At 41.6% G+C, this 12,753-nt stretch overlaps 1 protein-coding gene, 1 long non-coding RNA gene and 1 pseudogene across 3 annotated transcripts in view; 2 read left to right on the top strand and 1 right to left on the bottom strand.

Moving 5' to 3' along the window:
- Positions 1 to 820: 820 nt before the first annotated feature.
- On the bottom strand, positions 821 to 5,557 carry LOC147572688 (uncharacterized). The gene is made up of 3 exons (XR_015246031.1): positions 4,282 to 5,557; positions 3,074 to 3,279; positions 821 to 1,276 (listed from the first exon to the last, which is right to left on the bottom strand). It is a non-coding gene; the product is annotated as an uncharacterized LOC147572688 (long non-coding RNA).
- A 3,492-nt stretch (positions 5,558 to 9,049) lies between these two features.
- The window catches only part of TNFSF4 (TNF superfamily member 4), a 189,229-nt gene continuing 185,525 nt past the window's right edge, over positions 9,050 to 12,753 (top strand). Inside the window, exon 1 of the mRNA XM_025926322.2 lies at positions 9,050 to 9,191. The gene's annotated coding sequence lies outside the window, so the exon portion shown is untranslated. The remainder of the gene's footprint in view (positions 9,192 to 12,753) is intronic.
- Positions 9,053 to 12,753, top strand: part of LOC112863089 (large ribosomal subunit protein eL8 pseudogene) — a 93,358-nt pseudogene continuing 89,657 nt past the window's right edge. Inside the window, exon 1 of the transcript XR_015245841.1 lies at positions 9,053 to 9,191. The product of XR_015245841.1 is annotated as a large ribosomal subunit protein eL8 pseudogene (transcript). The remainder of the gene's footprint in view (positions 9,192 to 12,753) is intronic.

The raw sequence follows: 12,753 nt of genomic DNA on the forward strand, positions 1-12,753 counted from the left end.
ATAAGTCTTTAACTTATCTGGGTAAATGCCTAGCATACATTTAGTTTTATAAGATGGGCTTTTTTTTTTTTTTTACAGTTTTTATTTCTCTGCCTGTATTTTCTGCTTTCTTTTTCCTTTTTTTCAACATTGCTAATTTTTACTTCTCATAGCATGTTATAATAGCTGCTTAAAGTCTGTACCTGATTATTCTAATATCTTGGTCATCTCAGTGGGTGGCATTTGTTGATTGTCTCTCCCTTGTAAATTGGTCTTTTCTTGGTTCTTTGTGTGTTGAGTAATTTTGGATTGTATCCCAGACATTTCGAATATTGAATATGAATGATTCCCATTAAAATCCTCCAGAGAATGTTGACTTGTTGGATTATTTTAACAGGTAGTCTACCTGGGTTATTTCAGACTGTCTGGCTACATTCTGTGCATGATAGCTCCAGTGTCAAGTTCCAGTGTTTTTGGAACCTTTGCTAGGCTGCCTTGAATATGTTCCATGCATATGCAGCTCAGGATTAAGCCTATGCCTTGTGCTAGTTTGTACACAGAGTCAGGAGAGCCCTCTCTCCAACTTCTCTAGCTCCCTTCTTCTTTTTTTAATGTTTATTTATTTTTGAGAGAGAGAGGGAGCAAGCGGGGGGAGGGGCAGGGTGGGGGGAACAGAGGATCAAAAGCGGGCTCCGCCCTGACAGCAGAGAGCCCAATGTGGGGCTCTAACTGGAGAACTGTGAAATCATGACCTGAGTCAAAGTCGGATGCTTAACTGACTGAACCACCCAGGCGCCCCTCTTTAACTCCCTTCTATTCAGGATTCCCCCACATTCTCCCACCTGCAGAGACTCCTTGGTCCTCTGGCCAGATAGGTGGGGTTCTCTTGGAGTCTTGGATGCCTGTGCTGCTACATAGTTCCTGTAATCAGGACTACTTTTGGTGCTAAGAAGAGAGTGAAAAAAGAGAAAATTTACCCAGTGATTTATTCCAATTCTCTTTGGACCACAAGAACCATTAAAAAAATGTTTGACCATAAAGCAAAGTTTTTATTGGGTATTAGCTGATAATGCCATTTGACTGATTCTGCTAGGGTATCACCCTTGGGAAGCTCTGAGAGAAGGGACACACACACACACACACACACACAGGAAAAGAAACCCAGATTCTCTCCCATATTCTTTGCTCAAGGCATTTCCTTTCCCAGTCTTTCCAGACACAGGGTCCTTTCTTGAGGTGTTAGCTGTCTGTGGTACCACCATTGTAGCTCTGTTGCATGACTGCCCTTGGTTCAGCACTGTGAAAAAAAAAAACACAGGAAATGAAATGAGAGCCCCCCGGGTGCCTGGGTGGCTCAGTCGGTTGGGCATCCAACTTCAGCTCAGGTCACGATCTTGCTGCTCATGGATTCTAGCCCTGCATCGGGCTCTGCGCTGACAGCTCGGAGCCTGGAGCCTGCTTCAGATTCTGTGTCTCTTTCTCTCTCTGCCCCTTCTTCACTCACACTCTGTTTCTCTGCCTCTCTCAAAAATTAATAAGCATTAAAAAATTTTTTAAAAATGGGAGCTCCATCCCTGCACAAATTGCTTTTCCAGCTTTTGACGCCCCTACTAACTATGACTGGGTTTCTTTACTTTTCAGATGCTTTAGGTTGTTGCTTTTTGCATTTCATCCGCAATTTGTCACTGTCGTCAGAAGAAGAGACAGGTGCTAGTGAGCTGCCTCTTGACTGCACTTTCCTTTGTGCTCTCTTTCCACTTCCATCTCAACTGCCCCTGTCACAGTGCAATGACAGACCCCTACCCTATCCTTGCAGTCTGTGAACGGAAACCACAGCTGTCCTTTTAAAACTATACCTTTCAACTTCGTGTTTTACTTGTGGTTTTTACATCCTGGCTAACTAGGTAAAGCTTGATTAGGTGTTGTAAAATTCAAGAACTTCACTTTGAAGTTGACTGATTGCTAGTGGAGTTTACCACTAAAATGCAAGTATGCAACCACACCAATGGATTGTCTGTCTCTCTGGTGTTTTTTTGTTTGTTTGTTTGTTTGTTTTGTTTTTGTTTTTTGAGAGAGAGAGTGGGGGGCGGTGCACAGGGGTATGTTGGGGGAGAGAGAGAGAGAAAATCTTAAGCAGGTTCTGTGCTGGGGCTCGGGGCTCAATCCCACAACTGTGAGATCATGACCTGAGCTGAAATCAAGAGTCAGAGGCTTAACCTACTGAGCCACCCAGGTGCCTCTCTCCTGTGTCTTCATTATCAGTCTTCCTCCTCCTTCCCAATCCACCTATCCAATCTCTAATTCATTCTTCTGCTCCCCTCCCAGTCCACTTCTTTTCCCAACAAACTTACCCATGTTTATTCTTTCTGAAAGGACCTTATCCTTTACCAGAATTTCAACACTAACTTCTAAGAACCAATCCCACCTTTGCCTCACGTCTCTATCCACAATTAAATCTCTCAGAAAAATCCACAATGACATATCTCAGAAAAGTAAAGGTTTATATTTTCATTTTCACTTAAAAAGGGATTATAGTTATTCTGGAAAATTTACGCATTTGTTACGCATTTGTTCATAAAAACAAAAAGAATTTCCCATTAGTCTGACCATCCAAAGAGAATATATGTGTGGCCTTGAGTGTAATTTAAAATTTAAGTTAGAAAAACTTATAAATTATCCATATCCTGTGTAGAAAAAACAGAAAACATAAATAATCAAAAAGGAACAAAACTCCCCCATAATTCCACCCAGAGGTAAATACTGTTTTTAGTTCAGTGTGTGTTTATACACACACACACACACACACACACGCACACAGACACATTTATGTGGGTTGGTTGGTTAGGGAGGGCAATTGGTTGGGCCTGAACTGGTATCACAGCTTTGCTGTGTTGGAGAAAGGGGTTGGGTAAAGCAGGTGTTGATTTGCAAAGGTCGATTTGCATAAAGCATTTTTGATTTTGTTATTTGGACAAGGCTGAAACTTGGAATAGATGGAAACTCCTGGGGAGCAAAATGTAGGGAATAGAAAGAATTTAGTCACGTGTGTTATGTGCCTTCTTGTCTTTCTCTCTTTTTTTTTTTTTTTTTTAACCTGCTTTCCCCAAAAGCTCACCCAGCCGTTCTGTAAATCTTAGGCCTGTGGAGACAGAGACTATCGACAAAAGGCTTAGATGACAAAGGAAACAGGAATGGGAAGGGGCTTCCTTCACATTTCAGTCAGAGCATGGCCGGTCTCCAGAGTGGTGCACGCTGAGGTCAGCTCCATTTTGTGCTGCATCAGTCTGTAGCTTCCTGGGCCTGTAAGAGGCAACCTCTTGTGTCAGGAACCAACATTCTCCCAGTAACTCTGGGCGGACTGTGGCAGAAGCCAAGGGAGGGCTGCAGTGGAGGAATGTGAGAGCATAATTTATGCCACGAGAGCATAAATGAGGAGCACATTAATAAAAGCAACTCATGGAGACTCTAAAAAAGAATGGGAGGTGATTTTACTGGGGAAGGGTCCTGGGGCCAACAGTTTGAAGAAGTATATGAATGTGTTTATTTCTATATCTATATTTCAAAAATGGGACTCTTCCACACGTACTATTCGGTAATCTTTTTTCTTAGTAATATGCCTTGAACATCTTGATATGTTAAATATAGAGATATTTTTATCATTTTAAGGCTGTATTCCATTGCATGTGTTATCTACACGTGTCATAATGACTTTAACCATTCTCTACCTTTTAGGTTGTTTTCAACTTGTTAGTATTATTATCAATTCATTTATTGTTGGTAATTTATTAGTAAAATAATAATGCATTTTCTCGTTTAAAAAAAAAAAAAAGGAAGCCAAAACACTGTTCGAGCTCCCATACTTTCAGTCTTAGAATCCTATTTGAGTCCCTTTACCTAGTTTGGTGCCGCTTAAAATGTTTTACTGATTTCTACACATCTTTTCTGTATATGTTAAATCTATTCTCAGTTTGAGTTCCACAGCCACTAGTGCTGCCCCAAAAAGAAAAACAAAATGGGCCCGTATATTTGTACCCTCCCTCCTGGCCCATCTCTAGGCCCACTGTCAGGAAAGGGGCTCACAGACATGTATTCTAAATATAAATGTTATAAAACTGAATAGACTAGACTTCCCAGGGACAATTACATTTTAAAGGCAACAAAGAAGTCTTGGAACCAAATGATTAAAACTCTTATGTATATGGCAAAGGTATTTGGGTTTGGGGTGGGGTGGGGAGAAGGGTAGAGAGGAGCTGGGGAGCAGGGGCACTGAGATACCCTTGAATCCCACAGAACGTGACCTACGTTTTCCGATGAAAGATTATTCCTGGCAGTACTGGATTTGAAAGGATTCTCAACGTCTTCTTCTAAAGGTTGTCACAGCAGTTAAGCTTAATGATCCATTCTTGTCATGATCAAAGACACTTTCATGATTTTTGCACCCACGGCACCAGTATTTTGAGATTAAAAAAAAAAATCAAACATGTATTAATTACCTCTGCTTCTAAAAATAGAAATACTAAAAAGGTTTTTTCTAATAATCAAAGAAATATGTGCAGATTGTACTAAGATTCAAGGATTATAGAAATGAACAAAGTAGAGAGAGTCCCCAGAATCCAATCCCCAGATACAAATAGTTTGTACATATCTGAATAGATTTAATTCTGTGCCTGTATATCTGCCCCCCCACAATACATAACAGAAATGGAATCATACTATACTATTTTGCAAATTGCTTTTGTTCACATAAAACATATAATGGGCAGATTTCTCCATCCATTCCGATGGAGGTATTGTATAGATTTATGATAATTTATTTAACCTATTTTTCTTCATTGATATTTAGATTCTCAATTTTTTTTTTGATATTTTAAACAATAATGAGGATTCTTATAGTTGCACCATTGCTGATTTTCTGTTTTTTTTTTTTCTGAAGGAATTTCTAGAAATAGAATTTGTTGTATCAAAGGGTATGAGTATTTTAAATTTTAAAATATATTGCTTAATTGCTCCACGAAGGTTGGACTAATTTATATTAGTCCAGGTTTCTTGTAAAGCAGAAATAACCAGTTAGAAAACCTGTTTATTTCCACACTTCCTTGCCAACAAAGGGGGTTATCAAACTTTTTAATCTTTGTTGATCTGACTGGTAGAAAAATTTCTAATGTGAATGAATTGCTCTAATTTTCAGTGCTCCTTTTGCCGTATGTTAAGTTTCCTCCAAAATCTAGGACTATTTTTAGGCTCTCTTTTCCGTTTTATTGGTCTTTCTTTTACTTTACCAGTACCATACTGTTTTATTAACTTTTCTAACATAATTTAGATATAGTAATATAATTGTTTTGATAGCTACTAGGGATGACCTACCTTCAGGAATTTCTTTTCTAAAAATGACTTCTTGCTTATATAATCTTCCATATAAACTATATTTTTATCTATGGATCCTTCCATATAAACTTTAGAATCAATTTGGCAGTTTTAAGAAGCAAATACATAAAAACACAAGAACTGGCAAAAATTAATATTGGAACTACATTAAGCTTACCAATGAAGTTGGGGAAAGGATTGATATCTGTTAAAAAGTAAACTTTTTCATTTAGAGACTTGGTAGTTCTTTCCATTTTTCTTTTTTTTTTTTTTTTTTTAAATTTTTTTTTTTTTCAAACGTTTTTTATTTATTTTTGGGACAGAGAGAGACAGAGCATGAACCGGGGAGGGGCAGAGAGAGAGGGAGACACAGAATCGGAAACAGGCTCCAGGCTCTGAGCCATCAGCCCAGAGCCCGACGCGGGACTCGAACTCACGAACCGCGAGATCGTGACCTGGCTGAAGTCGGACGCTTAACCGACGGCGCCACCCAGGCGCCCCCTCTTTCCATTTTTCTAAGACTACTTTTATATTTTAATATATAAAGAATACAATTTTATTTAGATAGGCATAGCACATGTCTTGTTATTCCAAGTCGTTCTCTCTTTTTAGTTGCTCTTGTGAAAGGGATTTGTTCCCTGTTATGTTTTCTAACTGGTTATTTCTGCTTTACAAGAAGCCTGTGTATTTGTATGTAGTTATCTCGTAGCTTGCTACCATAGTGAAATCTCTTTTTAGCTCTAATGGCTCTCGGTTTACCCTCTTGAGAGTTTTCTCATTGTGAAATAATAATGTATGCAAAAAACGTGTTTTCTACTTTCCAATGTTGTTAATTTTTCTTATCGCATTGAATTGTGAAACAGCCTGCTGAACGATGTTGAAACATAGTGGCGATGGTGGGTACTTTTATCTTTTCTCATGACTTTAGTGAGAACGCCATTAATTTGGTCATATAGTCATTTATATTTATTAAATTAAGGAAATTGTCTTCTAACCTTAGTTCACCAAGTATTTTTAGCAGGGATCGGTGTTGGATTTTAATAGATGCACTTTTAGCATCTGTTGAGCTGTTGGTATGATTTTTCTTTGTTACTCTACCAATAAAGTAAAACATATTAATAGGTTTCCCTATATTGAACCACACTTTGAATCCTAAAAAGAAATCTACTTGTCATGTGCATTTGACCTTGAAATACACCACTGATTTTGGTCTATCAATATTTTTGTTGGATTTTTGTATCTGTAAATGTGAGATGTTTAGGGCTTATTTTTTTCAACTTTTGGTATTAGCATTATGCCCAATTTGTAAAATAAATGAAGAATTGTTTCTTTTGCTATTATATATGTAAAACACTTTTAATAACTTAAGTATTATCATTTTCTTGAAGGTATGATAGGTTATATGTAAACCATCAGGGTCTGGATAATTTTGGCAATTATTTCCATTTCTTCTATGGTTATTGATATATCTTTTGTTTTACCTCTTTAGTTAGTTTTGGTAACTTTGCTAACTAGCTTTTCATTTTCAAATTAAAAAAATATTTACATTACATTTAAAAATGCTTTAAAAATTTCCTCCATGTTGTGGTTGTGTTCCCTTGTCTGGCATAGCATTATATATGTGTTTCTCTCTCTCTTTGGGGGGGTCAGATTTGCCAGAGATTTGTCTATTTTACTTTTCTTTCAAAAATACCGGCTCTTGTTTTTATTCATGAGTTCTTCTATCTAATTTCTTTGTTTCATCAACCAATGGCATAACTGCCAATCAAAGTCATAACTCAATACACAGTAACTAGCGTCATCAACCCAACTTGAATTCTATCCCAAAACAAAGAAATTTGACATTTTATTAACCTCTGCAACCTTATTGTAAATGAAATAACAATTTTACCACATTTTACCACTGTGTTTCTCTTGATGTTATTTACACTCATCTTATGAACAGTGGGCTTACTGGGCATCTACCCCCAGCTCAGCGTTCAGTGATGTCACTTCAGTAGCCTGAAATTGGTCATTCCTCAGTTTACCAGGCTGCTGCACAAAATTCACTCTCCAGCCCTACTTTGGAGCAATGAGGAACCCCAGCATCTTGATCTGTCGTTTTGGAGCTGCTTCATGTGGAAGATGGATAGGACCAGTTTCGGCAAACCTAGTATCTGTCCATTGACAAGAGATGATGGAGTTCAAGCAGGTTTAATGGGGCTTGTCCAAAGAAATACAGTCCCAGAGCAGGTACCCTTTTCTCTTTCAAGGTCCACTAATCCCCAAGGGGAACATGAAGAACACACATGGGGCACAAAGAAACACACATCCGTGTGCGCCCACACATAGAACAGTAAATTTTTATCTTAGAGTGAAAAAGAGAAAAATGTTCAAAGCACCTACTTTAAAAATTAAAACGCAGAGTTCTCAAAACAAGTAATACCAATTTATCTTTGGACTTAATTTTATAGTTTTTGAATGGCAAGGGGTGGGAGGCATAAGAGAGGTCAAGACCTGAGACTGAGGTAGGAAATGGGAAAAGAAAAGAGAGGGGAGAGGAAAGGGTATGGAACAGAGGAAGGGCGTGGGAAGAAAAGGAAATGTGTGGAGAGGATAGGTGTGAGAAGAGGTGCGTTGTGGGATGAATAGGAGCCCGCTGGGTGGGGGATGGAGTCAGGCGACTCTGGTTCCACTTGGCCAAAGGGGCAGGAGAAGAGTTGCCCCTGCTCTGACTAGCACCCTGAGGGGGTTGCGACCATCTGAGAAGTAGCTTTTATTCTTGATAATGAGAGTATTTTCTCATGAACATCTTCACCTTGTGGCAAAATTATCTAGAATTTAAGATTTTAGTAAAGTGGGGCGCCTGGGTGGCTCAGTCGGTTGAGCTTCCGACTTCGGCTCAGGTCATGATCTCGAGGTGTGTGAGTTCGAGCCCCGCTTCGGGCTCTGTGCTGGCAGCTCAGAGCCGGGAGCCTGCTTCCGATTCTGTGTCTCCCTCTCTCTCTGCCCCTGCCCTGCTCATGCTCTGTCTCTCTCTGTCTCAAAAATAAATAAAAACATTAAAAAAAAGATTTTAGTAAATTATTTTAGGTTTTGTAAGTGTAGCCTGTATTTTGCTTTGGTGGATTTAAAATCTGACAGGTGATATTATTTTAAAGAGGGATTCAAAATACCTCATTTCACCATGTCTAGAGATTACATTTGGAATCAGTGTTTATTTAAAAATAAAGCTGGGGGTGCCTGCGTGCCTCAGTTGGTTAGATGTCTGACGACTCTCGATCCCCGCTCAGGTCTTGATCTCGGGGTCGTGAGTTCGAGCACCGCGTTGGGCTCCATGTGAGGTGTGGAACCTACTTAAAAAAAATCTTGGGGCAACTGGGTGGCTTCATCAGTTAAGCATCCTACTCTTGATCTCAGTTCAGGTCATGATCTCATGATTCATGAATTCAAGCCTTGCATTGGGCTCTCTGCTGTCAGCACAGAGCCCACTTTGAATCCATTGTCCCCCTCTCTCTTTGCCTCTTCCCCGCCCAAAAAATAAACACTAAATTTTTTTTTAAATCTGTTTTCAGTCTTTTTAGGACCTAGTATGAAGAACATACAATGCGAACAAAGAACATGAGAAAAGACACTTTCACAGGAAGCTTCCCAGGTTTATTGTTTATTTAACTGCTTTGAACGAAATGCTTGGGTCTTACCTGAATGAGAATGTGGACGAGACGCAGTCATCATGAAGATGAACACTGTGTTCCGGCTGAAGCTTCTGCTGTTGGACAACACTGTCTCCTGTGGTGTGGAAGACTAGCATCATCTTAAAGCAAGAGGGAATCGACAACGAACAGTACTGGGTCCTACCCAGGAGGAGGGTAAGTTCGAGTAATTATTGACAAGCTCATGTTTGGTGCTGGGGGTGGGGTGGTCAGGGTATCGTGCCGCCCCGTGGTCACAAGCAAATCTGCAGAATCATTCCACAGCTTTTCTAGTGAACTTAGCCTGTGTCCTGACTGTCATTGACTGGAACCGAAAGCTGTAATTGGTGACCTTTGACTTCTCCCGGCATACATGCAACTTTCCTCTCTTCCTCCACCCTTTCCTTGCCTCTTCTCTCCTGACTTCCATGAGTGACTGTGGCAACCGGCATGCGAGAGTGACGCCCAGGAATAGCATCCGATCTTTGATGAGACCAGGACCTAGAGGCTGCGGGTGCCCCTGTCAGCACACAGGGCAGGGGGTCGGTGACCAGATGGAAGGCACCTGTGATCGGCAATGTCAGTCTTAGTTTGAGACGTGAGGGCATCTGGAGAAGAAAAGTGTTACATGTCACTGAGTCACTAGGATTGAATGTTGTAGGTAGAAAATGGCAGAGCGGAAGAAAGAAACACAGGGATACAGGATGGAGTATAGAATAATTGTGGCGGGAACAGCCCAGTTGGCTGTAACAATGTCACATGTCTGTGTGTAAGGCACGCTGTTGATTAGAAAAGAGACTCTTTGTTCTGAAATGTCTGCATCAGTGAAAGTCAAGGATGTGAGCTCGGAGGGGGCACAGGGAACTCAAGTGCACTCCTTTGCCTTGAGAGGGTCTCAAGGCTTGGGTGCAGAACTCAAGTAGCATTTTGGAACATCGTCCCCTCTCTGTCGGGCTACATGCAGCACAAGAGATGGTCCTCCTGTCAGCCTGTATTGGTGGTGGAGTAGACTCGAGCTGTCTCATAGACGCAAGTTTCTCACTCTGTTAGGTCAAGGATTGTGTGTCATATTTCCCTTGCACTCCCATTTATTTGTCAAATGGTAGGTACACAAAAGCTCGTGCTAAATGGACATAGTGCAAAGGGCTCTGAACTTGGAGGCACGAAGGCCTGAACTTTGATACGGTTTTACACCTGTCAGCCCTGGGAGCTCCGGCAAGACTTTGGGCTTCTGCGTCTCTCCACAGAGAGGAGGGATCTCTGCTCTGCCTGCCTTGCTGGGTTAACGAAAGAGTTCCCAACACATCTCTCCTGAGCTGGCACTCCCACAGAAATGTAATACACCCGTCCTTCAGGTCTTTATTCAGCTGTCATCTCCACTCTGAGAACTTCCTGGTTTTTTAGCTGAATCAGGGCTTGGGAAAAGCGAGACAGCCCAGGTGGTGTGACTGGTCGCAAGCCTGAACCTGCCCTTGCCTATGACACCCTGCTCTGAGGACAAGCTACTTGCAAAGGCTCGACTGTTTACTTCTTTTATTTCTAAGGCTGGGTTTTTTTTTTTAATGTTTATTCTTTTTTTTTTTTTTTAACATTTTTTTTTTTCAACGTTTATTTATTTTTGGGACAGAGAGAGACAGAGCATGAACGGGGGGGGGGGGGGGCAGAGAGAGAGGGAGACACAGAATCGGAAACAGGCTCCAGGCTCCGAGCCATCAGCCCAGAGCCCGACGCGGGGCTCGAACTCACGGACCTCGAGATCGTGACCTGGCTGAAGTCGGACGCTTAACTGACTGCGCCACCCAGGCGCCCCTTTAATGTTTATTCTTGAGAGAGAGAGAGAGAGAGAGCACGCATGCACGTGCACTAGCACACTAGTGGGGGAGGGGCAGGGGAGAGGGGAGCCGGAAGATCCAAAGCAGCATCCAGCTGACAGCACAGAGCCGGACACGGGGCTCGAACTCATGAGCTGTGAGATCATGACCTGAGCCCAAGTCGGACACTCAACTGACTGAGCCACCCAGGCGCCCCCAGAGATGGATTTTAAAAAAGCTTATAGTCCAGTGAGGGAGGCAGGGCACACAAACAAGAAGACATAGATACAGGATTAGGAATTGTGCTAAGTGCCAGGAAGAAAACAAGTACGGAGGATAAGGTGGAGGGAGACCCATTTCGAGCAGTTGGAAGTGTTCTCTATTAGCAGGGACCTTCGGCAAAAAACAAGCTGGCCAGGCAGAGATAAGATAACAACAAACATTCTGGGCTGAAGGAACAGGAAGGCCTGGCTAAAAAGTTTTCTAAATGAAGATCTGCAAGTTGGCGGGTGAGGCTGGAGTCTAGGGCCGAGAGGAAGAGAATGGCCCAGGATGCGTTCAGAGGGTAGACTGGGGCCAAGTCCTGAGTGACTGAAAACTGGAGTAGGTAGTTTTAAAGTGACGTAATGGTCTGAGTCTAGGACATTTCTCTGTCTCAAAGTCAAACTAAAAATACTGCCTTTGATGCTCACACTTACATACCCATCGACTGGGAAATATTCTTATCTCCCCCCTCTCTCTGACCACCCCATTCCATATCCAGTTTGTTTGCAAATCCTGCTAAGTCCATCTGCAAATATCTTTCCAAATCCGTCCATGTATGCTCACCTGCCTCTCACCACCCTACCTCAAGCCACTGCCCCTCCTGCCTGGTCTACTGTAGAGGCCTTCTCGATAGTAGTGGGCTGGGAAACTGGTCAGGAGGCTGGGAGGGTGGGGAAGCCCCGATCTGTAGCCTTTGCAAGTTTCTTTGGTATAAAAACTCACACCATGGCCCATTTCAGTCTACCAAACTGATGCCACTAAATGTGGCCGTGGGAAGATATGTGCACAGTCCACTTTCTCAAGCCAGAACAAGAACAAGCAGCCGCAGCACCACCACTGCTTGGGTGATCCTGTTTCCTTCCCCCACCAAAAGGAAGAAAATCCTGCCAGTTGACACGGGTGGACCTTCAGGGCGGTATGCTAAGTGAAGTAAGTCAGACAGAGAAAGAAAAATACTGTATAACTCACTTAATTGTGGAACGTAAAAAACCAAAGTCATGGATTTGTGGTTGTCAGCAGTGGGGGAGGAGGAGTTGGGGCAGGGTGGTTAAGGGCACACACTTCCAGTTTTAAAGTAAGTAAGTGCTGGGGGTGTAGCGCACAATGCGATGACTGTAGTTAACTCTGCTGTATGGGTATTTCGAAGTTGCTAAGAGAGTAAATAATAAAAGTTCATTTTTTGGAACTATATGAGGTGATGTGTGTTAACTAAACTGGTGGTAATCATTTTGCAATACACGTAAGACAAGTCATTATGGTGCACACCATAAATTTACACAGTGTTTCCCATCAATTATATTTCAGTAAAACTGGAAGAAAAAAATAAGTACAAATAAAAATAACTCTTATTTTTATACCAACATTATTCAATTTATAAACAAAATAACAATTTTAATTTGTATCTAGTCTTTTCCAGGAAAGTTTTAAACTCTTTTTTAATTTTTTTTATTTTTATTTTTTTTTAATTTTTTTTTTCAACGTTTTATTTATTTTTGGGACAGACAGAGCATGAACGGGGGAGGTGCAGAGAGAGAGGGAGACACAGAATCAGAAACAGGCTCCAGGCTCTGAGCTATCAGCCCAGAGCCCGACGCGGGGCTCGAACTCACAGAACGCGAGATCGTGACCTGGCTGAAGTCGGACGCTTAACCGACTGCGCCACC

This window comes from Puma concolor, chromosome E4 (assembly GCF_028749965.1).
Source record: "Puma concolor isolate L17-30 chromosome E4, mPumCon1.1.hap2, whole genome shotgun sequence".
Classification (NCBI taxonomy): Eukaryota; Metazoa; Chordata; class Mammalia; order Carnivora; family Felidae; genus Puma; species Puma concolor.